The sequence below is a fragment of the Hydractinia symbiolongicarpus genome, chromosome 14 (genome assembly GCF_029227915.1).
Source record: "Hydractinia symbiolongicarpus strain clone_291-10 chromosome 14, HSymV2.1, whole genome shotgun sequence".
Lineage (NCBI taxonomy): Eukaryota > Metazoa > Cnidaria > Hydrozoa > Anthoathecata > Hydractiniidae > Hydractinia > Hydractinia symbiolongicarpus.
This window is the reverse complement of record NC_079888.1, coordinates 7,858,609-7,877,007: the sequence shown is the minus strand read 5'-3', so window position 1 is coordinate 7,877,007 and position 18,399 is coordinate 7,858,609. Positions and strand designations below refer to the sequence as shown.

At 44.1% G+C, this 18,399-nt stretch overlaps 58 non-coding genes across 58 annotated transcripts; 22 read left to right on the top strand and 36 right to left on the bottom strand.

Annotated features, from left to right (window-relative positions):
- Positions 1 to 392: 392 nt before the first annotated feature.
- Positions 393 to 473, bottom strand: Trnas-acu (transfer RNA serine (anticodon ACU)). Its single transcript has one exon. It is a non-coding gene; the product is annotated as a tRNA-Ser (tRNA).
- Positions 474 to 656: 183 nt separating this feature from the next.
- On the top strand, positions 657 to 729 carry Trnak-cuu (transfer RNA lysine (anticodon CUU)). The gene has a single exon. It is a non-coding gene; the product is annotated as a tRNA-Lys (tRNA).
- A 206-nt stretch (positions 730 to 935) lies between these two features.
- Trnaq-uug (transfer RNA glutamine (anticodon UUG)) lies at positions 936 to 1,007 on the bottom strand. The gene has a single exon. It is a non-coding gene; the product is annotated as a tRNA-Gln (tRNA).
- Positions 1,008 to 1,279: 272 nt separating this feature from the next.
- Positions 1,280 to 1,352, top strand: Trnak-cuu (transfer RNA lysine (anticodon CUU)). Its single transcript has one exon. It is a non-coding gene; the product is annotated as a tRNA-Lys (tRNA).
- A 207-nt stretch (positions 1,353 to 1,559) lies between these two features.
- On the bottom strand, positions 1,560 to 1,631 carry Trnaq-uug (transfer RNA glutamine (anticodon UUG)). Its single transcript has one exon. It is a non-coding gene; the product is annotated as a tRNA-Gln (tRNA).
- A 551-nt stretch (positions 1,632 to 2,182) lies between these two features.
- Trnaq-uug (transfer RNA glutamine (anticodon UUG)) lies at positions 2,183 to 2,254 on the bottom strand. The gene has a single exon. It is a non-coding gene; the product is annotated as a tRNA-Gln (tRNA).
- Positions 2,255 to 2,261: 7 nt separating this feature from the next.
- Positions 2,262 to 2,343, bottom strand: Trnas-gcu (transfer RNA serine (anticodon GCU)). Its single transcript has one exon. It is a non-coding gene; the product is annotated as a tRNA-Ser (tRNA).
- Positions 2,344 to 2,526: 183 nt separating this feature from the next.
- Positions 2,527 to 2,599, top strand: Trnak-cuu (transfer RNA lysine (anticodon CUU)). The gene has a single exon. It is a non-coding gene; the product is annotated as a tRNA-Lys (tRNA).
- Positions 2,600 to 2,884: 285 nt separating this feature from the next.
- Trnas-gcu (transfer RNA serine (anticodon GCU)) lies at positions 2,885 to 2,966 on the bottom strand. The gene has a single exon. It is a non-coding gene; the product is annotated as a tRNA-Ser (tRNA).
- A 183-nt stretch (positions 2,967 to 3,149) lies between these two features.
- Trnam-cau (transfer RNA methionine (anticodon CAU)) lies at positions 3,150 to 3,222 on the top strand. The gene has a single exon. It is a non-coding gene; the product is annotated as a tRNA-Met (tRNA).
- A 285-nt stretch (positions 3,223 to 3,507) lies between these two features.
- Positions 3,508 to 3,589, bottom strand: Trnas-gcu (transfer RNA serine (anticodon GCU)). Its single transcript has one exon. It is a non-coding gene; the product is annotated as a tRNA-Ser (tRNA).
- A 183-nt stretch (positions 3,590 to 3,772) lies between these two features.
- On the top strand, positions 3,773 to 3,845 carry Trnak-cuu (transfer RNA lysine (anticodon CUU)). The gene has a single exon. It is a non-coding gene; the product is annotated as a tRNA-Lys (tRNA).
- A 206-nt stretch (positions 3,846 to 4,051) lies between these two features.
- On the bottom strand, positions 4,052 to 4,123 carry Trnaq-uug (transfer RNA glutamine (anticodon UUG)). The gene has a single exon. It is a non-coding gene; the product is annotated as a tRNA-Gln (tRNA).
- Positions 4,124 to 4,130: 7 nt separating this feature from the next.
- Positions 4,131 to 4,212, bottom strand: Trnas-gcu (transfer RNA serine (anticodon GCU)). Its single transcript has one exon. It is a non-coding gene; the product is annotated as a tRNA-Ser (tRNA).
- A 183-nt stretch (positions 4,213 to 4,395) lies between these two features.
- On the top strand, positions 4,396 to 4,468 carry Trnak-cuu (transfer RNA lysine (anticodon CUU)). Its single transcript has one exon. It is a non-coding gene; the product is annotated as a tRNA-Lys (tRNA).
- Positions 4,469 to 4,753: 285 nt separating this feature from the next.
- Positions 4,754 to 4,835, bottom strand: Trnas-gcu (transfer RNA serine (anticodon GCU)). Its single transcript has one exon. It is a non-coding gene; the product is annotated as a tRNA-Ser (tRNA).
- Positions 4,836 to 5,375: 540 nt separating this feature from the next.
- Trnas-gcu (transfer RNA serine (anticodon GCU)) lies at positions 5,376 to 5,456 on the bottom strand. Its single transcript has one exon. It is a non-coding gene; the product is annotated as a tRNA-Ser (tRNA).
- A 183-nt stretch (positions 5,457 to 5,639) lies between these two features.
- Positions 5,640 to 5,712, top strand: Trnam-cau (transfer RNA methionine (anticodon CAU)). Its single transcript has one exon. It is a non-coding gene; the product is annotated as a tRNA-Met (tRNA).
- Positions 5,713 to 5,997: 285 nt separating this feature from the next.
- Trnas-gcu (transfer RNA serine (anticodon GCU)) lies at positions 5,998 to 6,079 on the bottom strand. Its single transcript has one exon. It is a non-coding gene; the product is annotated as a tRNA-Ser (tRNA).
- Positions 6,080 to 6,262: 183 nt separating this feature from the next.
- On the top strand, positions 6,263 to 6,335 carry Trnak-cuu (transfer RNA lysine (anticodon CUU)). Its single transcript has one exon. It is a non-coding gene; the product is annotated as a tRNA-Lys (tRNA).
- A 205-nt stretch (positions 6,336 to 6,540) lies between these two features.
- On the bottom strand, positions 6,541 to 6,612 carry Trnaq-uug (transfer RNA glutamine (anticodon UUG)). Its single transcript has one exon. It is a non-coding gene; the product is annotated as a tRNA-Gln (tRNA).
- A 7-nt stretch (positions 6,613 to 6,619) lies between these two features.
- On the bottom strand, positions 6,620 to 6,701 carry Trnas-gcu (transfer RNA serine (anticodon GCU)). The gene has a single exon. It is a non-coding gene; the product is annotated as a tRNA-Ser (tRNA).
- A 1,082-nt stretch (positions 6,702 to 7,783) lies between these two features.
- Trnaq-uug (transfer RNA glutamine (anticodon UUG)) lies at positions 7,784 to 7,855 on the bottom strand. The gene has a single exon. It is a non-coding gene; the product is annotated as a tRNA-Gln (tRNA).
- Positions 7,856 to 7,862: 7 nt separating this feature from the next.
- Positions 7,863 to 7,943, bottom strand: Trnas-gcu (transfer RNA serine (anticodon GCU)). Its single transcript has one exon. It is a non-coding gene; the product is annotated as a tRNA-Ser (tRNA).
- Positions 7,944 to 8,126: 183 nt separating this feature from the next.
- Trnak-cuu (transfer RNA lysine (anticodon CUU)) lies at positions 8,127 to 8,199 on the top strand. Its single transcript has one exon. It is a non-coding gene; the product is annotated as a tRNA-Lys (tRNA).
- Positions 8,200 to 8,484: 285 nt separating this feature from the next.
- On the bottom strand, positions 8,485 to 8,566 carry Trnas-gcu (transfer RNA serine (anticodon GCU)). Its single transcript has one exon. It is a non-coding gene; the product is annotated as a tRNA-Ser (tRNA).
- Positions 8,567 to 9,106: 540 nt separating this feature from the next.
- Positions 9,107 to 9,187, bottom strand: Trnas-gcu (transfer RNA serine (anticodon GCU)). Its single transcript has one exon. It is a non-coding gene; the product is annotated as a tRNA-Ser (tRNA).
- Positions 9,188 to 9,755: 568 nt separating this feature from the next.
- On the top strand, positions 9,756 to 9,828 carry Trnak-cuu (transfer RNA lysine (anticodon CUU)). Its single transcript has one exon. It is a non-coding gene; the product is annotated as a tRNA-Lys (tRNA).
- A 206-nt stretch (positions 9,829 to 10,034) lies between these two features.
- Trnaq-uug (transfer RNA glutamine (anticodon UUG)) lies at positions 10,035 to 10,106 on the bottom strand. The gene has a single exon. It is a non-coding gene; the product is annotated as a tRNA-Gln (tRNA).
- Positions 10,107 to 10,113: 7 nt separating this feature from the next.
- Trnas-gcu (transfer RNA serine (anticodon GCU)) lies at positions 10,114 to 10,195 on the bottom strand. Its single transcript has one exon. It is a non-coding gene; the product is annotated as a tRNA-Ser (tRNA).
- A 183-nt stretch (positions 10,196 to 10,378) lies between these two features.
- Positions 10,379 to 10,451, top strand: Trnak-cuu (transfer RNA lysine (anticodon CUU)). Its single transcript has one exon. It is a non-coding gene; the product is annotated as a tRNA-Lys (tRNA).
- A 207-nt stretch (positions 10,452 to 10,658) lies between these two features.
- On the bottom strand, positions 10,659 to 10,730 carry Trnaq-uug (transfer RNA glutamine (anticodon UUG)). Its single transcript has one exon. It is a non-coding gene; the product is annotated as a tRNA-Gln (tRNA).
- Positions 10,731 to 11,002: 272 nt separating this feature from the next.
- Positions 11,003 to 11,075, top strand: Trnak-cuu (transfer RNA lysine (anticodon CUU)). The gene has a single exon. It is a non-coding gene; the product is annotated as a tRNA-Lys (tRNA).
- A 550-nt stretch (positions 11,076 to 11,625) lies between these two features.
- On the top strand, positions 11,626 to 11,698 carry Trnak-cuu (transfer RNA lysine (anticodon CUU)). Its single transcript has one exon. It is a non-coding gene; the product is annotated as a tRNA-Lys (tRNA).
- A 206-nt stretch (positions 11,699 to 11,904) lies between these two features.
- Trnaq-uug (transfer RNA glutamine (anticodon UUG)) lies at positions 11,905 to 11,976 on the bottom strand. The gene has a single exon. It is a non-coding gene; the product is annotated as a tRNA-Gln (tRNA).
- A 272-nt stretch (positions 11,977 to 12,248) lies between these two features.
- Trnak-cuu (transfer RNA lysine (anticodon CUU)) lies at positions 12,249 to 12,321 on the top strand. The gene has a single exon. It is a non-coding gene; the product is annotated as a tRNA-Lys (tRNA).
- A 207-nt stretch (positions 12,322 to 12,528) lies between these two features.
- On the bottom strand, positions 12,529 to 12,600 carry Trnaq-uug (transfer RNA glutamine (anticodon UUG)). Its single transcript has one exon. It is a non-coding gene; the product is annotated as a tRNA-Gln (tRNA).
- A 272-nt stretch (positions 12,601 to 12,872) lies between these two features.
- On the top strand, positions 12,873 to 12,945 carry Trnak-cuu (transfer RNA lysine (anticodon CUU)). The gene has a single exon. It is a non-coding gene; the product is annotated as a tRNA-Lys (tRNA).
- A 206-nt stretch (positions 12,946 to 13,151) lies between these two features.
- On the bottom strand, positions 13,152 to 13,223 carry Trnaq-uug (transfer RNA glutamine (anticodon UUG)). Its single transcript has one exon. It is a non-coding gene; the product is annotated as a tRNA-Gln (tRNA).
- A 7-nt stretch (positions 13,224 to 13,230) lies between these two features.
- Trnas-gcu (transfer RNA serine (anticodon GCU)) lies at positions 13,231 to 13,312 on the bottom strand. The gene has a single exon. It is a non-coding gene; the product is annotated as a tRNA-Ser (tRNA).
- A 183-nt stretch (positions 13,313 to 13,495) lies between these two features.
- Trnak-cuu (transfer RNA lysine (anticodon CUU)) lies at positions 13,496 to 13,568 on the top strand. Its single transcript has one exon. It is a non-coding gene; the product is annotated as a tRNA-Lys (tRNA).
- Positions 13,569 to 13,774: 206 nt separating this feature from the next.
- Positions 13,775 to 13,846, bottom strand: Trnaq-uug (transfer RNA glutamine (anticodon UUG)). The gene has a single exon. It is a non-coding gene; the product is annotated as a tRNA-Gln (tRNA).
- Positions 13,847 to 14,118: 272 nt separating this feature from the next.
- Trnak-cuu (transfer RNA lysine (anticodon CUU)) lies at positions 14,119 to 14,191 on the top strand. The gene has a single exon. It is a non-coding gene; the product is annotated as a tRNA-Lys (tRNA).
- Positions 14,192 to 14,397: 206 nt separating this feature from the next.
- On the bottom strand, positions 14,398 to 14,469 carry Trnaq-uug (transfer RNA glutamine (anticodon UUG)). The gene has a single exon. It is a non-coding gene; the product is annotated as a tRNA-Gln (tRNA).
- A 7-nt stretch (positions 14,470 to 14,476) lies between these two features.
- On the bottom strand, positions 14,477 to 14,558 carry Trnas-gcu (transfer RNA serine (anticodon GCU)). Its single transcript has one exon. It is a non-coding gene; the product is annotated as a tRNA-Ser (tRNA).
- Positions 14,559 to 14,741: 183 nt separating this feature from the next.
- Trnak-cuu (transfer RNA lysine (anticodon CUU)) lies at positions 14,742 to 14,814 on the top strand. The gene has a single exon. It is a non-coding gene; the product is annotated as a tRNA-Lys (tRNA).
- A 205-nt stretch (positions 14,815 to 15,019) lies between these two features.
- Positions 15,020 to 15,091, bottom strand: Trnaq-uug (transfer RNA glutamine (anticodon UUG)). The gene has a single exon. It is a non-coding gene; the product is annotated as a tRNA-Gln (tRNA).
- Positions 15,092 to 15,098: 7 nt separating this feature from the next.
- Positions 15,099 to 15,180, bottom strand: Trnas-gcu (transfer RNA serine (anticodon GCU)). The gene has a single exon. It is a non-coding gene; the product is annotated as a tRNA-Ser (tRNA).
- A 183-nt stretch (positions 15,181 to 15,363) lies between these two features.
- Trnak-cuu (transfer RNA lysine (anticodon CUU)) lies at positions 15,364 to 15,436 on the top strand. The gene has a single exon. It is a non-coding gene; the product is annotated as a tRNA-Lys (tRNA).
- Positions 15,437 to 15,721: 285 nt separating this feature from the next.
- Trnas-gcu (transfer RNA serine (anticodon GCU)) lies at positions 15,722 to 15,803 on the bottom strand. Its single transcript has one exon. It is a non-coding gene; the product is annotated as a tRNA-Ser (tRNA).
- A 183-nt stretch (positions 15,804 to 15,986) lies between these two features.
- Trnak-cuu (transfer RNA lysine (anticodon CUU)) lies at positions 15,987 to 16,059 on the top strand. Its single transcript has one exon. It is a non-coding gene; the product is annotated as a tRNA-Lys (tRNA).
- A 285-nt stretch (positions 16,060 to 16,344) lies between these two features.
- Positions 16,345 to 16,426, bottom strand: Trnas-gcu (transfer RNA serine (anticodon GCU)). The gene has a single exon. It is a non-coding gene; the product is annotated as a tRNA-Ser (tRNA).
- A 462-nt stretch (positions 16,427 to 16,888) lies between these two features.
- Positions 16,889 to 16,960, bottom strand: Trnaq-uug (transfer RNA glutamine (anticodon UUG)). The gene has a single exon. It is a non-coding gene; the product is annotated as a tRNA-Gln (tRNA).
- Positions 16,961 to 16,967: 7 nt separating this feature from the next.
- Positions 16,968 to 17,049, bottom strand: Trnas-gcu (transfer RNA serine (anticodon GCU)). The gene has a single exon. It is a non-coding gene; the product is annotated as a tRNA-Ser (tRNA).
- A 183-nt stretch (positions 17,050 to 17,232) lies between these two features.
- On the top strand, positions 17,233 to 17,305 carry Trnak-cuu (transfer RNA lysine (anticodon CUU)). Its single transcript has one exon. It is a non-coding gene; the product is annotated as a tRNA-Lys (tRNA).
- Positions 17,306 to 17,511: 206 nt separating this feature from the next.
- Trnaq-uug (transfer RNA glutamine (anticodon UUG)) lies at positions 17,512 to 17,583 on the bottom strand. Its single transcript has one exon. It is a non-coding gene; the product is annotated as a tRNA-Gln (tRNA).
- Positions 17,584 to 17,855: 272 nt separating this feature from the next.
- Trnak-cuu (transfer RNA lysine (anticodon CUU)) lies at positions 17,856 to 17,928 on the top strand. Its single transcript has one exon. It is a non-coding gene; the product is annotated as a tRNA-Lys (tRNA).
- A 207-nt stretch (positions 17,929 to 18,135) lies between these two features.
- Positions 18,136 to 18,207, bottom strand: Trnaq-uug (transfer RNA glutamine (anticodon UUG)). The gene has a single exon. It is a non-coding gene; the product is annotated as a tRNA-Gln (tRNA).
- Positions 18,208 to 18,399: the final 192 nt, after the last annotated feature.

Below are 18,399 nucleotides of genomic sequence, written 5' to 3'. Positions count from 1 at the left end.
GAATGTGCGACGAAGTGGCATTCAAATCCACGCGGGCAGGGCCCAATAGATTAGCATTCCATCGCCTTAACCACTCGGCCACCTCGTCTGTTTCTGTACCACGTCTACTTTATGGAAAGATAACATTGCTGAACCTGTTTCGACTCACGTATCCTTTTACCAGCTCAAACAGTAGGAGTACGCGAGGGGCCCAATTTCAAGTAATCTTAGGCGTGGTCAATTGTTGCGTAAGTCCAAGACCATTTTAGAAAAATCATCCCTTCCTCACGCATTTCCTAAACAAATGATTTAATCAGAGTTCAAAAAGAAAATCAGGTTCTACCGAGATTTCAACTCGGATCGCTGGGTTCAAAGTCTAGAGTGCTAACCATTACATCATAGAACCGAATGTGCGACAAAGTGGGATTCGAACCCACGCAGGCAGAGCCCAATGGATTAGTAGTCCATCGCCTTAACCACTCGGCCACCTCGTCTGTTTCTGTACGACGTCTACTTTATGGAAAACTCACATTTCTGAACCTGTTTCGACTCACGTAACATTTTACTACCCCAAGCAGTAGGATTACGCGAGTGGCCCAATTTTAAGTAATCTTAGGTGTGGTCAATTGTTGCGTAACTCCAAGACGGCTTTAACGGCGGAATCTAATAACGAATCGGCCCGGCTGGCTCAGTCGGTAGAGCATGAGATTCTTAATCTCAGGGTCGTGGTTTCGAGCCCCACGTTGGGTGTTTTTTGATACACTTTTAATTGCATTACGAACGCGCCGTGGAAATCACCAATTCTCCTCTAAGCATGAGTTCTGCCATAAACCTGGCAAATGTTGAAGAAATGACTTGAAAGCATTCAAATATGGCTTAGTCAATTTTAAATAAATCAGCCTTTCCCTCAAGTATTTTTTAAATAAAATATTAAATCAGAATTCAAAAAGAAGGTCAGGTTCTACCGAGATTTGAACTCGGGTTGCTGGATTCAAAGTCCAGAGTGCTAACCATTACACCATAGAACCGCATGTGCGACGAAGATGTGATTCGAACCCACGCGGGCAGAGCCCGACGGATTAGCAGTCCATCGCCTTAGCCACTCGGCCACCTCGTCTGTTTCTGTAGGACGACAACTCTATGGAAAGCTAACATTGCTGAATCTGTTTCGACTCACGTAATCTTTTACCAGCCCAAACAGTAGGATTACGCGAGTGGCCCAATTTTAAGTAATTTAAGGTGTGGTCAATTGTTGCGTAAGTCCAAGACGGCTTTAATGGCGGAACCTAATAACGAATCAGCCCGGCTGGCTCAGACGGTAGAGCATGAGACTCTTAATCTCAGGGTCGTGGGTTCGAGCCCCACGTTGGGCGTTTTTTGATACACTTTTAATTGCATTACGAACGCGCTGTGGAAATCATCAATTTTACTCTAAGCATGAGTTCTGCCCATAAACCTGGCAAATGTTGAAGAAATGACTTGGAAGCATTCAAATATGGCTTAGTCAATTTTAAATAAATCAGCCTTTCCCTCACGTATTTTTTAAACAAAAGATTAAATCTAAATTCAAAAAGAAGGTCAGGTTCTACCGAGATTTGAACTCGGATTTCTGGATTCAAAGTCCAGTGTGCTAACCATTACACCATAGAACCGCATGTGCGACGAAGATGTGATTCGAACCCACGCGGGCAGAGCCCGAAGGATTAGCAGTCCATCGCCTTAGCCACTCGGCCACCTCGTCTGTTTCTGTACGACGTCAACTCTATGGAAAGCTAACATTGCTGAACCTGTTTCGACTCACGTAATCTTTTACCAGCCCAAACAGTAGGATTACGCGAGTGGCCCAATTTTAAGTAATTTAAGGTGTGGTCAATTGTTGCGTAAGTCCAAGACGGCTTTAATGGCGGAACCTAATAACGAATCAGCCCGGCTAACTCAGTCCGTAGAGCATGAGACTCTTAATCTCAGGGTCGTGGGTTCGAGCCCCACGTTGGGCGTTTTCTGATAAACTTTTAATTGCATTACGAACGCGCCATGGAAATCACCAATTCTCCTCTAAGCATGAGTTCTGCCATAAACCTGGCAAATGTTGAAGAAATGACTTGAAAGCATTCAAATATGGCTTAGTCAATTTTGAATAAATCAGCCTTTCCTTCACGTATTTTTCAAACAAAAGATTAAATAAGAATTCAAAAAGAAGGTCAGGTTCTACCGAGATTTGAACTCGGATCGCTGGATTCAAAGTCCAGAGTGCTAACCATTACACCATAGAACCGAATGTGCGACGAAGATGGGATTCGAACCCACGCGGGCAGAGCCCAATGGATTAGCAGTCCATCGCCTTAACCACTCGGCCACCTCGTCTGTTTCTGTACCACGTCTACTTTATGGAAAGCTAACATTGCTGAACCTGTTTTGACTCACGTAATTGTTTACCAGCCCAAACAGTAGGATTAAGCGAGTGGCCCAATTTTAAGTAATCTTAGGTGTGGTCAATTGTTGTGTAAGTTCAAGACGGCTTTAATGGCGGAACCTAATAACGAATCAGCCCGGCTAGCTCAGTCGGTAGAGCATGGGACTCTTAATCTCACGGTCGTGGGTTCGAGCCCCACGTTGGGCGTTTTCTGATGCACTTTTAATTGCATTACGAACGCGCCGTGGAAATCACCAATTCTCCTCTAAGCATGAGTTCTGCCATAAACCTGGCAAATGTTAAAGAAATGACTTGAAAGCATTCAAATATGGCTTAGTCAATTTTAAATAAATCAGCCTTTCCCTCACGTTTTCTTTAAACAAAAGATTAGATTAGAATTCAAAAAGAAGGTCAGGTTCTACCGAGATTTGAACTCGGATCGCTGGATTTAAAGTCCAGAGGGCTAACTATTACACCATAGAAGTGAATGTGCGACGAAGATGGGATTCGAACCCACGCGGGCAGAGCCCAATGGATTAGCAGTCCATCGCCTTAACCACTCGGCCACCTCGTCTGGTTCTGTACCACGTCTACTTTATGGAAAGCTAACATTGCTGAACCTGTTTCGACTCACGTAACCTTTTACCAGCCCAAACAGTGGGATTACGCGAGTGCCCCAATTTTAAGTAATTTAAGGTGTGGTCAATTGTTGCGTAAGTCCAAGACGGCTTTAATGGCGGAACCTAACAACGAATCAGCCCGGCTAGCTCAGTCGGTAGAGCATGAGACTCATAATCTCAGGGTCGTGGGTTCGAGCCCCACGTTGGGCGTTTTCTGATACACTTTTAATTGCATTACGAACGGGCCGTGGAAATCACCAATTCTCCTCTAAGCATGAGTTCTGCCATAAACCTGGCAAATGTTAAAGAAATGACTTGAAAGCATTCAAATATGGCTTAGTCAATTTTAAATAAATCAGCCTTTCCCTCACGTTCTCTTTAAACAAAAGATTAAATTAGAATTCAAAAAGAAGGTCAGGTTCTACCGAGATTTGAACTCGGATCGCTGGATTCAAAGTCCAGAGGGCTAACTATTACGCCATAGAAGCGAATGTGCGACGAAGATAGGATTCAAACCCACGCGGGCAGAGCCCAATGGATTAGCAGTCCATCGCCTTAACCACTCGGCCACCTCGTCTGTTTCTGTACCACGTCTACTTTATGGAAAGCTAACATTGCTGAACCTGTTTCGACTCACGTAACCTTTTACCAGCCCAAACAGTGGGATTACGCGAGTGCCCCAATTTTAAGTAATTTAAGGTGTGGTCAATTGTTGCGTAAGTCCAAGACGGCTTTAACGGCGGAACCTAATAACAAATCAGCTCGGCTAGCTCAGTCGGTAGAGCATGAGACTCTTAATCTCAGGGTCGTGGGTTCGAGCCCCACGTTGGGCGTTTTCTGATAAACTTTTAATTGCATTACGAACGCGCCATGGAAATCACCAATTCTCCTCTAAGCATGAGTTCTGCCATAAACCTGGCAAATGTTGAAGAAATGAATTGAAAGCATTCAAATATGGCTTAGTCAATTTTGAATAAATCAGCCTTTCCTTCACGTATTTTTCAAACAAAAGATTAAATAAGAATTCAAAAAGAAGGTCAGGTTCTACCGAGATTTGAACTCAGATAGCTGGATTCAAAGTCCAGAGTGCTAACCATTACACCATAGAACCGAATGTGCGACGAAGATGGGATTCGAACCCACGCGGGCAGAGCCCAATGGATTAGCAGTCCATCGCCTTAACCACTCGGCCACCTCGTCTGTTTCTGTACCACGTCTACTTTATGGAAAGCTAACATTGCTGAACCTGTTTTGACTCACGTAATTGTTTACCAGCCCAAACAGTAGGATTAGGCGAGTGGCCCAATTTTAAGTAATCTTAGGTGTGGTCAATTGTTGTGTAAGTTCAAGACGGCTTTAATGGCGGAACCTAATAACGAATCAGCCCGGCTAGCTCAGTCGGTAGAGCATGGGACTCTTAATCTCACGGTCGTGGGTTCGAGCCCCACGTTGGGCGTTTTCTGATGCACTTTTAATTGCATTACGAACGCGCCGTAGAAATCACCAATTCTCCTCTAAGCATGAGTTCTGCCATAAACCTGGCAAATGTTAAAGAAATGACTTGAAAGCATTCAAATATGGCTTAGTCAATTTTAAATAAATCAGCCTTTCCCTCACGTTTTCTTTAAACAAAAGATTAGATTAGAATTCACAAAGAAGGTCAGGTTCTACCGAGGTTTGAACTCGGATCGCTGGATTTAAAGTCCAGAGGGCTAACTATTACACCATAGAAGCGAATGTGCGACGAAGATGGGATTCGAACCCACGCGGGCAGAGCCCAATGGATTAGCAGTCCATCGCCTTAACCACTCGGCCACCTCGTCTGGTTCTGTACCACGTCTACTTTATGGAAAGCTAACATTGCTGAACCTGTTTCGACTCACGTAACCTTTTACCAGCCCAAACAGTGGGATTACGCGAGTGCCCCAATTTAAAGTAATTTAAGGTGTGGTCAATTGTTGCGTAAGTCCAAGACGGCTTTAACGGCGGAATCTAATAACGAATCGGCCCGGCTAGCGCAGTCGGTAAAGCATGAGACTCTTCATCGTAGGGTTGTGGGTTCGCGCCCCACGTTGGGAGTTTTCTAATACACTTTTAATTGCATTACCAACGCGGGTTAGAAATCACCAATTCCCCTCTAAGCATGAGTTCTGCTAAAAACCTGGCAAATTTTGAAGAAATGACTTGAAAGCATTCAAATATGGCTTAGTCAATTTTAGATAAATCATCCCTTCCTCACGCATTTCTTAAACAAATGATTAAATCAGAGTTCAAAAAGAAAATCAGGTTCTACCGAGATTTGATATCGGGTCGCTGGATTCAAAGTCCAGAGTGCTAACCATTACATCATAGAACCGAATGTGCGACGAAGTGGGATTCGAACCCACGCGGGCAGAGCCCAATGGATTAGCAGTCCATCGCCTTAACCACTCGGCCACCTCGTCTGTTTCTGTACCACGTCCACTTTATGGAAAGCTAACATTGCTGAACCTGTTTCGACTCACGTAACCTTTTACCAGCCCAAACAGTAGGATTACGCGAGTCGCCCAATTTTAAGTAACCTTAGGTGTGGTCAATTGTTGCGTAAGTCCAAGACGGCTTTAATGGCGGAACCTAATAACGAATCAGCCCGGCTAGCTCAGTCGGTAGAGCATGAGACTCATAATCTCAGGGTCGTGGGTTCGAGCCCCACGTTGGGCGTTTTCTGATACACTTTTAATTGCATTACGAACGGGCCGTGGAAATCACCAATTCTCCTCTAAGCATGAGTTCTGCCATAAACCTGGCAAATGTTAAAGAAATGACTTGAAAGCATTCAAATATGGCTTAGTCAATTTTAAATAAATCAGCCTTTCCCTCACGTTCTCTTTAAACAAAAGATTAAATTAGAATTCAAAAAGAAGGTCAGGTTCTACCGAGATTTGAACTCGGATCGCTGGATTCAAAGTCCAGAGGGCTAACTATTACGCCATAGAAGCGAATGTGCGACGAAGATAGGATTCAAACCCACGCGGGCAGAGCCCAATGGATTAGCAGTCCATCGCCTTAACCACTCGGCCACCTCGTCTGTTTCTGTACCACGTCTACTTTATGGAAAGCTAACATTGCTGAACCTGTTTCGACTCACGTAACCTTTTACCAGCCCAAACAGTGGGATTACGCGAGTGCCCCAATTTTAAGTAATTTAAGGTGTGGTCAATTGTTGCGTAAGTCCAAGACGGCTTTAACGGCGGAACCTAATAACAAATCAGCCCGGCTAGCTCAGTCGGTAGAGCATGAGACTCTTAATCTCAGGGTCGTGGGTTCGAGCCCCACGTTGGGCGTTTTCTGATACACTTTTAATTGCATTACGAACGCGCCGTGGAAATCACCAATTCTCCTTTAAGCATGAGTTCTGCCATAAACCTGGCAAATGTTGAAGAAATGACTTGAAAGCATTCAAATATGGCTTAGTCAATTTTAAATAAATCAGCCTTTCCTCACGTATTTTTTAAACAAAAGATTAAATAAGAATTCAAAAAGAAGGTCAGGTTCTACCGAGATTTGAACTCGGATCGCTGGATTCAAAGTCCAGAGTGCTAACCATTACACCATAGAACCGAAGGTGCGACGAAGATGGGATTCGAACCCACGCGGGCAGAGCCCAATGGATTAGCAGTCCATCGCCTTAACCACTCGGCCACCTCGTCTGTTTCTGTACCACGTCTACGTTATGGAAAGCTAACATTGCTGAACCTGTTTCGACTCACGTAACCTTTTACCAGCCCAAACAGTGGGATTACGCGAGTGCCCCAATTTTAAGTAATTTAAGGTGTGGTCAATTGTTGCGTAAGTCCAAGACAGCTTTAATAACGGAACCTAATAACGAATCAGCCCGGCTAGCGCAGTCGGTAGAGCATGAGACTCTTAATCTCAGGGTCGTGGATTCGAGCCCCACAATGGGCGTTTTCTGCTGCACTTTTAATTGCATTATGAACGCACCGTGGAAATCACCAATTCCCCTCTAAGCATGAGTCCTGCCAAAAACTTGGCAAATGTTGAAGAAATGACTTAAAAGCATTCAAATATGGCTTAGTCAATTTTAAAAAAATCATCCCTTCCTCACGCATTTCTTAAACAAATGATTAAATCAGAGTTCAAAAGGAAAATCAGATTCTACCGAGATTTGAACTCGGATCGCTGGGTTCAAAGTCCAGAGTGCTAACCATTACATCATAGAACCGAATGTGCGACGAAGTTGGATTCGAACCCACGCGGGCAGAGCCCAATGGATTAGCAGTCCATCGCCTTAACCACTCGGCCACCTCGTCTGTTTCTGTACCACGTCCACTTTATGGAAAGCTAACATTGCTGAACCTGTTTCGACTCACGTAACCTTTTACCAGCCCAAACAGTGGGATTACGCGAGTGCCCCAATTTTAAGTAATTTAAGGTGTGGTCAATTGTTGCGTAAGTCCAAGACGGCTTTAAATGCGGAATCTAATAACGAATCGGCCCGGCTAGCGCAGTCGGTAAAGCATGAGACTCTTCATCGTAGGGTTGTGGGTTCGGGCCTCACGTTGGGAGTTTTCTAATACACTTTTAATTGCATTACCAACGCGGGTTAGAAATCACCAATTCCCCTCTAAGCATGAGTTCTGCTAAAAACCTGGCAAATTTTGAAGAAATGACTTGAAAGCATTCAAATATGGCTTAGTCAATTTTAGATAAATCATCCCTTCCTCACGCATTTCTTAAACAAATGATTAAATCAGAGTTCAAAAAGAAAATCAGGTTCTACCGAGATTTGAACTCGGATCGCTGGATTCAAAGTCCAGAGTGCTAACCATTACATCATAGAACCGAATGTGCGACGAAGTGGGATTCGAACCCACGCGGGCAGAGCCCAATGGATTAGCAGTCCATCGCCTTAACCACTCGGCCACCTCGTCTGTTTCTGTACCACGTCCACTTTATGGAAAGCTAACATTGCTGAACCTGTTTCGACTCACGTAACCTTTTACCAGCCCAAACAGTAGGATTACGCGAGTCGCCCAATTTTAAGTAACCTTAGGTGTGGTCAATTGTTGCGTAAGTCCAAGACGGCTTTAATGGCGGAACCTAATAACGAATCAGCCCGGCTAGCTCAATCGGTAGAGCATGAGACTCTTAATCTCAGGGTCGTGGGTTCGAGCCCCACGTTGGGCGTTTTCTGATACACTTTTAATTGCATTACGAACGCGCCGTGGAAATCTCCAATTCTCCTCTAAGCATGAGTTCTGCCATAAACCTGGCAAATGTTAAAGAAATGACTTGAAAGCATTCAAATATGGCTTAGTCAATTTTAAATAAATCAGCCTTTCCCTCACGTTTTCTTTAAACAAAAGATTAAATCAGAATTCAAAAAGAAGGTCAGGTTCTACCGATATTTGAACTCGGATCGCTGGATTCAAAGACCAGAGGGCTAACTATTACACCATAGAACTGAATGTGCGACGAAGATGGGATTCGAACGCACGCGGGCAGAGCCCAATGGATTAGCAGTCCATCGCCTTAACCACTCGGCCACCTCGTCTGTTTCTGTACCACTTCTACTTTATGGAAAGCTAACATTTCTGAACCTGTTTCGACTCACGTAACCTTTTACCAGCTCAAACAGTAGGATTACGCGAGTGGCCCAATTTTAAGTAATCTTAGGCCTGGTCAAATGTTGCTTAAGTCCAAGACGGCTTTAACGGCGGAATCTAATAACGAATCGGCCCGGCTTGCGCAGTCGGTACAGCATGAGACTCTTCATCGTAGGCTTGTGGGTTCGGGCCCCACGTTGGGAGTTTTCTGATAAACTTATAATTGCATTACCAACGCGCCTTAGAAATCACCAATTCCCCTCTAAGCATGAGTTCTGTTAAAAACCTGGCAAATTTTGAAGAAATGACTTGAAAGCATTCAAATATGGCTTAGTCAATTTTAGATAAATTATCCCTTCCTCACGCATTTCTTAAACAAATGATTAAATCAGAGTTCAAAAAGAAAATCAGGTTCTACCAAGATTTGAAATCGGATCGCTTGGTTCAAAGTCCAGAGTGCTAACCATTACATCATAGAACCGAATGTGTGACGAAGTGGGATTCGAACCCACGCGGGCAGAGCCCAATGGATTAGCAGTCCATCGCCTTAACCACTCGGCCACCTCGTCTGTTTCTGTACCACGTCCACTTTATGGAAAGCTAACATTGCTGAACCTGTTTCGACTCACGTAACCTTTTACCAGCCCAAACAGTAGGATTACGCGAGTCGCCCAATTTTAAGTAACCTTAGGTGTGGTCAATTGTTGCGTAAGTCCAAGACCATTTTAGAAAAATCATCCCTTCCTCACGCATTTCCTAAACAAATGATTTAATCAGAGTTCAAAAACAAAATTCGGTTCTACCGAGATTTCAACTCGGATCGCTGGGTTCAAAGTCTAGAGTGCTAACCATAACATCATAGAACCGAATGTGCGACAAAGTGGGATTCGAACCCACGCAGGCAGAGCCCAATGGATTAGCAGTCCATCGCCTTAACCACTCGGCCACCTCGTCTGTTTCTGTACCACGTCTACTTTATGGAAAACTCACATTTCTGAACCTGTTTTGACTCACGTAACCTTTTACCAGCCCAAACAGTAGGATTACGCGAGTGGCCCAATTTTAAGTAATCTTAGGTGTGGTCAATTGTTGCGTAAGTTCAAGACGGCTTTAATGGCGGAACCTAATAACGAATCAGCCCGGGTGGCTCAGTCGGTAGAGCATGAGACTCTTAATCTCAGGGTCGTGGGTTCGAGCCCCACGTTGGGCGTTTTTTGATACACTTTTAATTGCATTACGAACGCGCCGTGGAAATCATCAATTCTCCTCTAAGCATGAGTTCTGCCATAAACCTGGCAAATGTTGAAGAAATGACTTGAAAGCATTCAAATATGGCTTAGTCAATTTTAAATAAATCAGCCTTTCCCTCAAGTATTTTTTAAATAAAAGATTAAATCAGAATTCAAAAAGAAGGTCAGGTTCTACCGAGATTTGAACTCGGATTGCTGGATTCAAAGTCCAGAGTGCTAACCATTACACCATAGAACCGCATGTGCGACGAAGATGGGATTCGAACCCACGCGGGCAGAGCCCGACGGATTAGCAGTCCATCGCCTTAGCCACTCGGCCACCTCGTCTGTTTCTGTAGGACGACAACTCTATGGAAAGCTAACATTGCTGAATCTGTTTCGACTCACGTAATCTTTTACCAGCCCAAACAGTAGGATTACGCGAGTGGCCCAATTTTAAGTAATTTAAGGTGTGGTCAATTGTTGCGTAAGTCCAAGACGGCTTTATTGGCGGAACCTAATAACGAATCAGCCCGGCTAGCTCAGTCGGTAGAGCATGAGACTCTTAATCTCAGGGTCGTGGGTTCGAGCCCCACGTTGGGCGTTTTTTGATACACTTTTAATTGCATTACGAACGCGCCGTGCAAATCATCAATTCTACTCTAAGCATGAGTTCTGCCCATAAACCTGGCAAATGTTGAAGAAATGACTTGAAAGCATTCAAATATGGCTTAGTCAATTTTAAATAAATCAGCCTTTCCCTCACGTATTTTTTAAACAAAAGATTAAATCAAAATTCAAAAAGAAGGTCAGGTTCTACCGAGATTTGAACTCGGATTGCTGGATTCAAAGTCCAGAGTGCTAACCATTACACCATAGAACCGCATGTGCGACGAAGATGTGATTCGAACCCACGCGGGCAGAGCCCGAAGGATTAGCAGTCCATCGCCTTAGCCACTCGGCCACCTCGTCTGTTTCTGTACGACGTCAACTCTATGGAAAGCTAACATTCCTGAACCTGTTTCGACTCACGTAATCTTTTACCAGCCCAAACAGTAGGATTACGCGAGTGGCCCAATTTTAGGTAATTTAAGGTGTGGTCAATTGTTGCGTAAGTCCAAGACGGCTTTAATGGCGGAACCTAATAAGGATTCAGCCCGGCTAGCTCAGTCGGTAGAGCATGAGACTCTTAATCTCAGGGTCGTGGGTTCGAGTCCCACTTTGGGCGATTTCTACTGCACTTTTAATTGCATTATGAACGCGCCGTGGAAATCACCAATTCCCCTCCAAGCATGAGTTCTGCCATAAACCTGGCAAATGTTGAAGAAATGACTTGAAATCATTCAAATATGGCTTAGTCAATTTTGAAAAAATCAGCCTTTCCTTCACGTATTTTTCAAACAAAAGATTAAATAAGAATTCAAAAAGAAGGTCAGGTTTTACCGAGATTTGAACTCGGATAGCTGGATTCAAAGTCCAGAGTGCTAACCATTACACCATAGAACCGAATGTGCGACGAAGACGTGATTCGAACCCACGCGGGCAGAGCCCGAAGGATTAGCAGTCCATCGCATTAGCCACTCGGCCACCTCGTCTGTTTCTGTACGACGTCTACTCTATGGAAAGCTAACATTGCTGAACCTGTTTCGACTCACGTAACCTTTTACCAGCCCAAACAGTAGGATTACGCGCGTGGCCCAATTTCAAGTAATCTTAGGTGTGGTCAATTGTTGCGTAAGTTCAAGACGGCTTTAATGGCGGAACCTAATAACGAATCAGCCCGGGTGGCTCAGTTGGTAGAGCATGAGACTCTTAATCTCAGGGTCGTGGGTTCGAGCCCCACGTTGGGCGTTTTTTGATACACTTTTAATTGCATTACGAACGCGCCGTGGAAATCATCAATTCTCCTCTAAGCATGAGTTCTGCCATAAACCTGGCAAATGTTGAAGAAATGACTTGAAAGCATTCAAATATGGCTTACTCAATTTTAAATAAATCAGCCTTTCCCTCAAGTATTTTTTAAATAAAAGATTAAATCAGAATTCAAAAAGAAGGTCAGGTTCTACCGAGATTTGAACTCGGATTGCTGGATTCAAAGTCCAGAGTGCTAACCATTACACCATAGAACCGCATGTGCGACGAAGATGTGATTCGAACCCACGCGGGCAGAGCCCGACGGATTAGCAGTCCATCGCCTTAGCCACTCGGCCACCTCGTCTGTTTCTGTAGGACGACAACTCTATGGAAAGCTAACATTGCTGAATCTGTTTCGACTCACGTAATCTTTTACCAGCCCAAACAGTAGGATTACGCGAGTGGCCCAATTTTAAGTAATTTAAGGTGTGGTCAATTGTTGCGTAAGTCCAAGACGGCTTTAATGGCGGAACCTAATAACGAATCAGCCCGGCTAGCTCAGTCGGTAGAGCATGAGACTCTTAATCTCAGGGTCGTGGGTTCGAGCCCCACGTTGGGCGTTTTTTGATACACTTTTAATTGCATTACGAACGCGCCGTGGAAATCATCAATTCTACTCTAAGCATGAGTTCTGCCCATAAACCTGGCAAATGTTAAAGAAATGACTTGAAAGCATTCAAATATGGCTTAGTCAATTTTAAATAAATCAGCCTTTCCCTCACGTATTTTTTAAACAAAAGATTAAATCAAAATTCAAAAAGAAGGTCAGGTTCTACCGAGATTTGAACTCGGATTGCTGGATTCAAAGTCCAGAGTGCTAACCATTACACCATAGAACCGCATGTGCGACGAAGATGTGATTCGAACCCACGCGGGCAGAGCCCGAAGGATTAGCAGTCCATCGCCTTAGCCACTCGGCCACCTCGTCTGTTTCTGTACGACGTCAACTCTATGGAAAGCTAACATTGCTGAACCTGTTTCGACTCACGTAATCTTTTACCAGCCCAAACAGTAGGAATACGCGAGTGGCCCAATTTTAAGTAATTTAAGGTGTGGTCAATTGTTGCGTAAGTCCAAGACGGCTTTAATGGCGGAACCTAATAACGATTCAGCCCGGCTAGCTCAGTCGGTAGAGCATGAGACTCTTAATCTCAAGGTCGTGGGTTCGAGTCCCACTTTGGGCGATTTCTACTGCACTTTTAATTGCATTATGAACGCGCCGTGGAAATCACCAATTCCCCTCCAAGCATGAGTTCTGCCATAAACCTGGCAAATTTTGAAGAAATGAGTTGAAAGCATTCAAATATGGCTTAGTCAATTTTGAATAAATCAGCCTTTCCTTCACGTATTTTTCAAACAAAAGGTTAAACAAGAATTCAAAAAGAAGGTCAGGTTCTACCGAGATGTGAACTCGGATCGCTGGATTCAAAGTCCAGAGTGCTAACCATTACACCATAGAACCGAATGTGCGACGAAGATGGGATTCGAACCCACGCGGGCAGAGCCCAATGGATTAGCAGTCCATCACCTTAACCACTCGGCCACCTCGTCTGTTTCTGTACCACGTCTCCTTTATGGAAAGCTAACATTGCTGAACCTGTTTTGACTCACGTAATTGTTTACCAGCCCAAACAGTAGGATTAAGCGAGTGGCCCAATTTTAAGAAATCTTAGGTGTGGTCAATTGTTGTGTAAGTTCAAGACGGCTTTAATGGCGGAACCTAATAACGAATCAGCCCGGCTAGCTAAGTCGGTAGAGCATGAGACTCTTAATCTCAGGGTCGTGGGTTCGAGCCCCACGTTGGGCGTTTTCCGATACACTTTTAATTGCATTACCAACGCGCCTTAGAAATCACCAATTCCCCTCTAAGCATGAGTTCTGCCAAAAACCTGGCAAATTTTGAAGAAATGACTTGAAAGCATTCAAATATGGCTTAGTCAATTTTAAATAAATCAGCCTTTCCCTCAAGTATTTTTTAAATAAAAGATTAAATCAGAATTCAAAAAGAAGGTCAGGTTCTACCGAGATTTGAACTCGGATTGCTGGATTCAAAGTCCAGAGTGCTAACCATTACACCATAGAACCGCATGTGCGACGAAGATGTGATTCGAACCCACGCGGGCAGAGCCCGACGGATTAGCAGTCCATCGCCTTAGCCACTCGGCCACCTCGTCTGTTTCTGTACGACGTCAACTCTATGGAAAGCTAACATTGCTGAACCTGTTTCGACTCACGTAATCTTTTACCAGCCCAAACAGTAGGAATACGCGAGTGGCCCAATTTTAAGTAATTTAAGGTGTGGTCAATTGTTGCGTAAGTCCAAGACGGCTTTAATGGCGGAACCTAATAACGATTCAGCCCGGCTAGCTCAGTCGGTAGAGCATGAGACTCTTAATCTCAAGGTCGTGGGTTCGAGTCCCACTTTGGGCGATTTCTACTGCACTTTTAATTGCATTATGAACGCGCCGTGGAAATCACCAATTCCCCTCCAAGCATGAGTTCTGCCATAAACCTGGCAAATTTTGAAGAAATGAGTTGAAAGCATTCAAATATGGCTTAGTCAATTTTGAATAAATCAGCCTTTCCTTCACGTATTTTTCAAACAAAAGGTTAAACAAGAATTCAAAAAGAAGGTCAGGTTCTACCGAGATGTGAACTCGGATCGCTGGATTCAAAGTCCAGAGTGCTAACCATTACACCATAGAACCGAATGTGCGACGAAGATGGGATTCGAACCCACGCGGGCAGAGCCCAATGGATTAGCAGTCCATCGCCTTAACCACTCGGCCACCTCGTCTGTTTCTGTACCACGTCTCCTTTATGGAAAGCTAACATTGCTGAACCTGTTTTGACTCACGTAATTGTTTACCAGCCCAAACAGTAGGATTAAGCGAATGGCCCAATTTTAAGAAATCTTAGGTGTGGTCAATTGTTGTGTAAGTTCAAGACGGCTTTAATGGCGGAACCTAATAACGAATCAGCCCGGCTAGCTAAGTCGGTAGAGCATGAGACTCTTAATCTCAGGGTCGTGGGTTCGAGCCCCACGTTGGGCGTTTTCCGATACACTTTTAATTGCATTACCAACGCGCCTTAGAAATCACCAATTCCCCTCTAAGCATGAGTTCTGCCAAAAACCTGGCAAATTTTGAAGAAATGACTTGAAAGCATTCAAATATGGCTTAGTCAATTTTAAATAAATCAGCCTTTCCCTCACGTTTTTTTAAACAAAAGATTAAATCAGAATTCAAAAAGAAGGTCAGGTTCTACCGAGATTTAAACTCGGATCGCTGGATTCAAAGTCCAGAGTGCTAACCATTACACCATAGAACCGAATGTGCGACGAAGATGGGATTCGAACCCACGCGGGCAGAGCCCAATGGATTAGCAGTCCATCGCCTAAACCACTCGGCCACCTCGTCTGTTTCTGTACCACGACCACTTTATGGAAAGCTAACATTGCTGAACCTGTTTAGACTCATGTAACCTTTTACCAGCCCAAACAGTAGGATTACGCGAGTCGCCCAATTTTAAGTAACCTTAGGTGTGGTCAATTGTTGCGTAAGTCCAAGACGGCTTTAATGGCGGAACCTAATATCGAATCAGCCCAGGTAGCTTAGTCGGTAGAGCATGAGACTCTTAATCTCAGGGTAGTGGGTTCGAGCCCCACGTTGGGCGTTTTCTGAAACACTTTTAATTCCATTACGAACGCGCCGTGGAAATCACCAATTCTCCTATAAGCATGAGTTCTGCCATAAATCTGACAAATGTTGAAGAAGTGACTTGAAAGCATTCAAATATGGCTTAGTCAATTTTAAATAAATCAGCCTTTCCCTCACGTTTTCTTCAAACAAAAGATTAAATCAGAATTCAAAAAGAAGGTCAGGTTCTACCGAGAGTTGAACTCGGATCGCTGGATTCAAAGTCCAGAGTGCTAACCATTACATCATAGAACCGAATGTGCGACGAAGATGGGATTCGAACCCACGCGGGCAGAACCCAATGGATTAGCAGTCCATCGCCTTAACTACTCGGCCACCTCGTCTGTTTCTGTACCACGTCTACTTTATGGAAAGCTAACATTTCTGAACCTGTTTCGACTCACGTAACATTTTACTACCCCAAGCAGTAGGATTACGCGAGTGGCCCAATTTTAAGTAATCTTAGGTGTGGTCAATTGTTGCGTAAGTCCAAGACGGCTTTAATGGCGGAACCTAATAACGAATCAGCCCGGCTGGCTCAGTCGGTAGAGCATGAGACTCTTAATCTCAGGGTCGTGGGTTCGAGCCCCACGTTGGGCTTTTTTTGATACACTTTTAATTGCATTACGAACGCGCCGTGGAAATCACCAATTCTCCTCTAAGCATGAGTTCTGCCATAAACCTGACAAATATTGAAGAAGTGACTTGAAAGCATTCAAATATGGCTTAGTCAATTTTAAATAAATCAGCCTTTCCCTCACGTTTTCTTCAAACAAAAGATTAAATCAGAATTCAGAAAGAAGGTCAGGTTCTACCGAGAGTTGAACTCGGATCGCTGGATTCAGAGTCCAGAGTGCTAACCATTACATCATAGAACCGAATGTGCGACGAAGATGGGATTCGAACCCACGCGGGCAGAGCCCAATGGATTAGCAGTCCATCGCCTTAACCACTCGGCCACCTCGTCTGTTTCTGTACCACGTCTACTTTATGGAAAGCTAACATTGCTGAACCTGTTTTGACTCACGTAATTGTTTACCAGCCCAAACAGTAGGATTACGCGAGTGGCCCAATTTTAAGTAATCTTAGGTGTGGTCAATTGTTGTGTTAGTCCAAGACGGCTTAAATGGCGGAACCTAATAACGAATCAGCCCGGCTAGCTCAGTCGGTAGAGCATGATACTCTTAATCTGAGGGTCGTGGGTTCGAGCCCCACGTTGGGCGATTTCTACTGCACTTTTAATTGCATTATGAACGCGCCGTGGAAATCACCAATTCCCCTCTAAGCATGAGTTCTGCCATAAACCTGGCAAATTTTGAAGAAATGACTTGAAAGCATTAAAATATGGCTTAGTCAATTTTGAATAAATCAGCCTTTCCTTCACGTATTTTTCAAACAAAAGATTAAATAAGAATTCAAAAAGAAGGTCAGGTTCTACCGAGATTTGAACTCGGATCGCTGGATTCAAAGTCCAGAGTGCTAACCATTACACCATAGAACCGAATGTGCGACGAAGATGGGATTCGAACCCACGCGGGCAGAGCCCAATGGATTAGCAGTCCATCGCCTTAACCACTCGGCCACCTCGTCTGTTTCTGTACCACGTCTACTTTATGGAAAGCTAACATTGCTGAACCTGTTTTGACTCACGTAATTGTTTACCAGCCCAAACAGTAGGATTAAGCGAGTGGCCCAATTTTAAGAAATCTTAGGTGTGGTCAATTGTTGTGTAAGTTCAAGACGGCTTTAATGGCGGAACCTAATAACGAATCAGCCCGGCTAGCTAAGTCGGTAGAGCATGAGACTCTTAATCTCAGGGTCGTGGGTTCGAGCCCCACGTTGGGCGTTTTCCGATACACTTTTAATTGCATTACCAACGCGCCTTAGAAATCACCAATTCCCCTCTAAGCATGAGTTCTGCCAAAAACCTGGCAAATTTTGAAGAAATGACTTGAAAGCATTCAAATATGGCTTAGTCAATTTTAAATAAATCAGCCTTTCCCTCAAGTATTTTTTAAATAAAAGATAAAATCAGAATTCAAAAAGAAGGTCAGGTTCTACCGAGATTTGAACTCGGATTGCTGGATTCAAAGTCCAGAGTGCTAACCATTACACCATAGAACCGCATGTGCGACGAAGATGTGATTCGAACCCACGCGGGCAGAGCCCGACGGATTAGCAGTCCATCGCCTTAGCCACTCGGCCACCTCGTCTGTTTCTGTAGGACGACAACTCTATGGAAAGCTAACATTGCTGAATCTGTTTCGACTCACGTAATCTTTTACCAGCCCAAACAGTAGGATTACGCGAGTGGCCCAATTTTAAGTAATTTAAGGTGTGGTCAATTGTTGCGTAAGTCCAAGACGGCTTTAATGGCGGAACCTAATAACGAATCAGCCCGGCTAGCTCAGTCGGTAGAGCATGAGACTCTTAATCTCAGGGTCGTGGGTTCGAGCCCCACGTTGGGCGTTTTTTGATACACTTTTAATTGCATTACGAACGCGCCGTGGAAATCATCAATTCTACTCTAAGCATGAGTTCTGCCCATAAACCTGGCAAATGTTGAAGAAATGACTTGAAAGCATTCAAATATGGCTTAGTCAATTTTAAATAAATCAGCCTTTCCCTCACGTATTTTTTAAACAAAAGATTAAATCAAAATTCAAAAAGAAGGTCAGGTTCTACCGAGATTTGAACTCGGATTGCTGGATTCAAAGTCCAGAGTGCTAACCATTACACCATAGAACCGCATGTGCGACGAAGATGTGATTCGAACCCACGCGGGCAGAGCCCGAAGGATTAGCAGTCCATCGCCTTAGCCACTCGGCCACCTCGTCTGTTTCTGTACGACGTCAACTCTATGGAAAGCTAACATTGCTGAACCTGTTTCGACTCACGTAATCTTTTACCAGCCCAAACAGTAGGAATACTCGAGTGGCC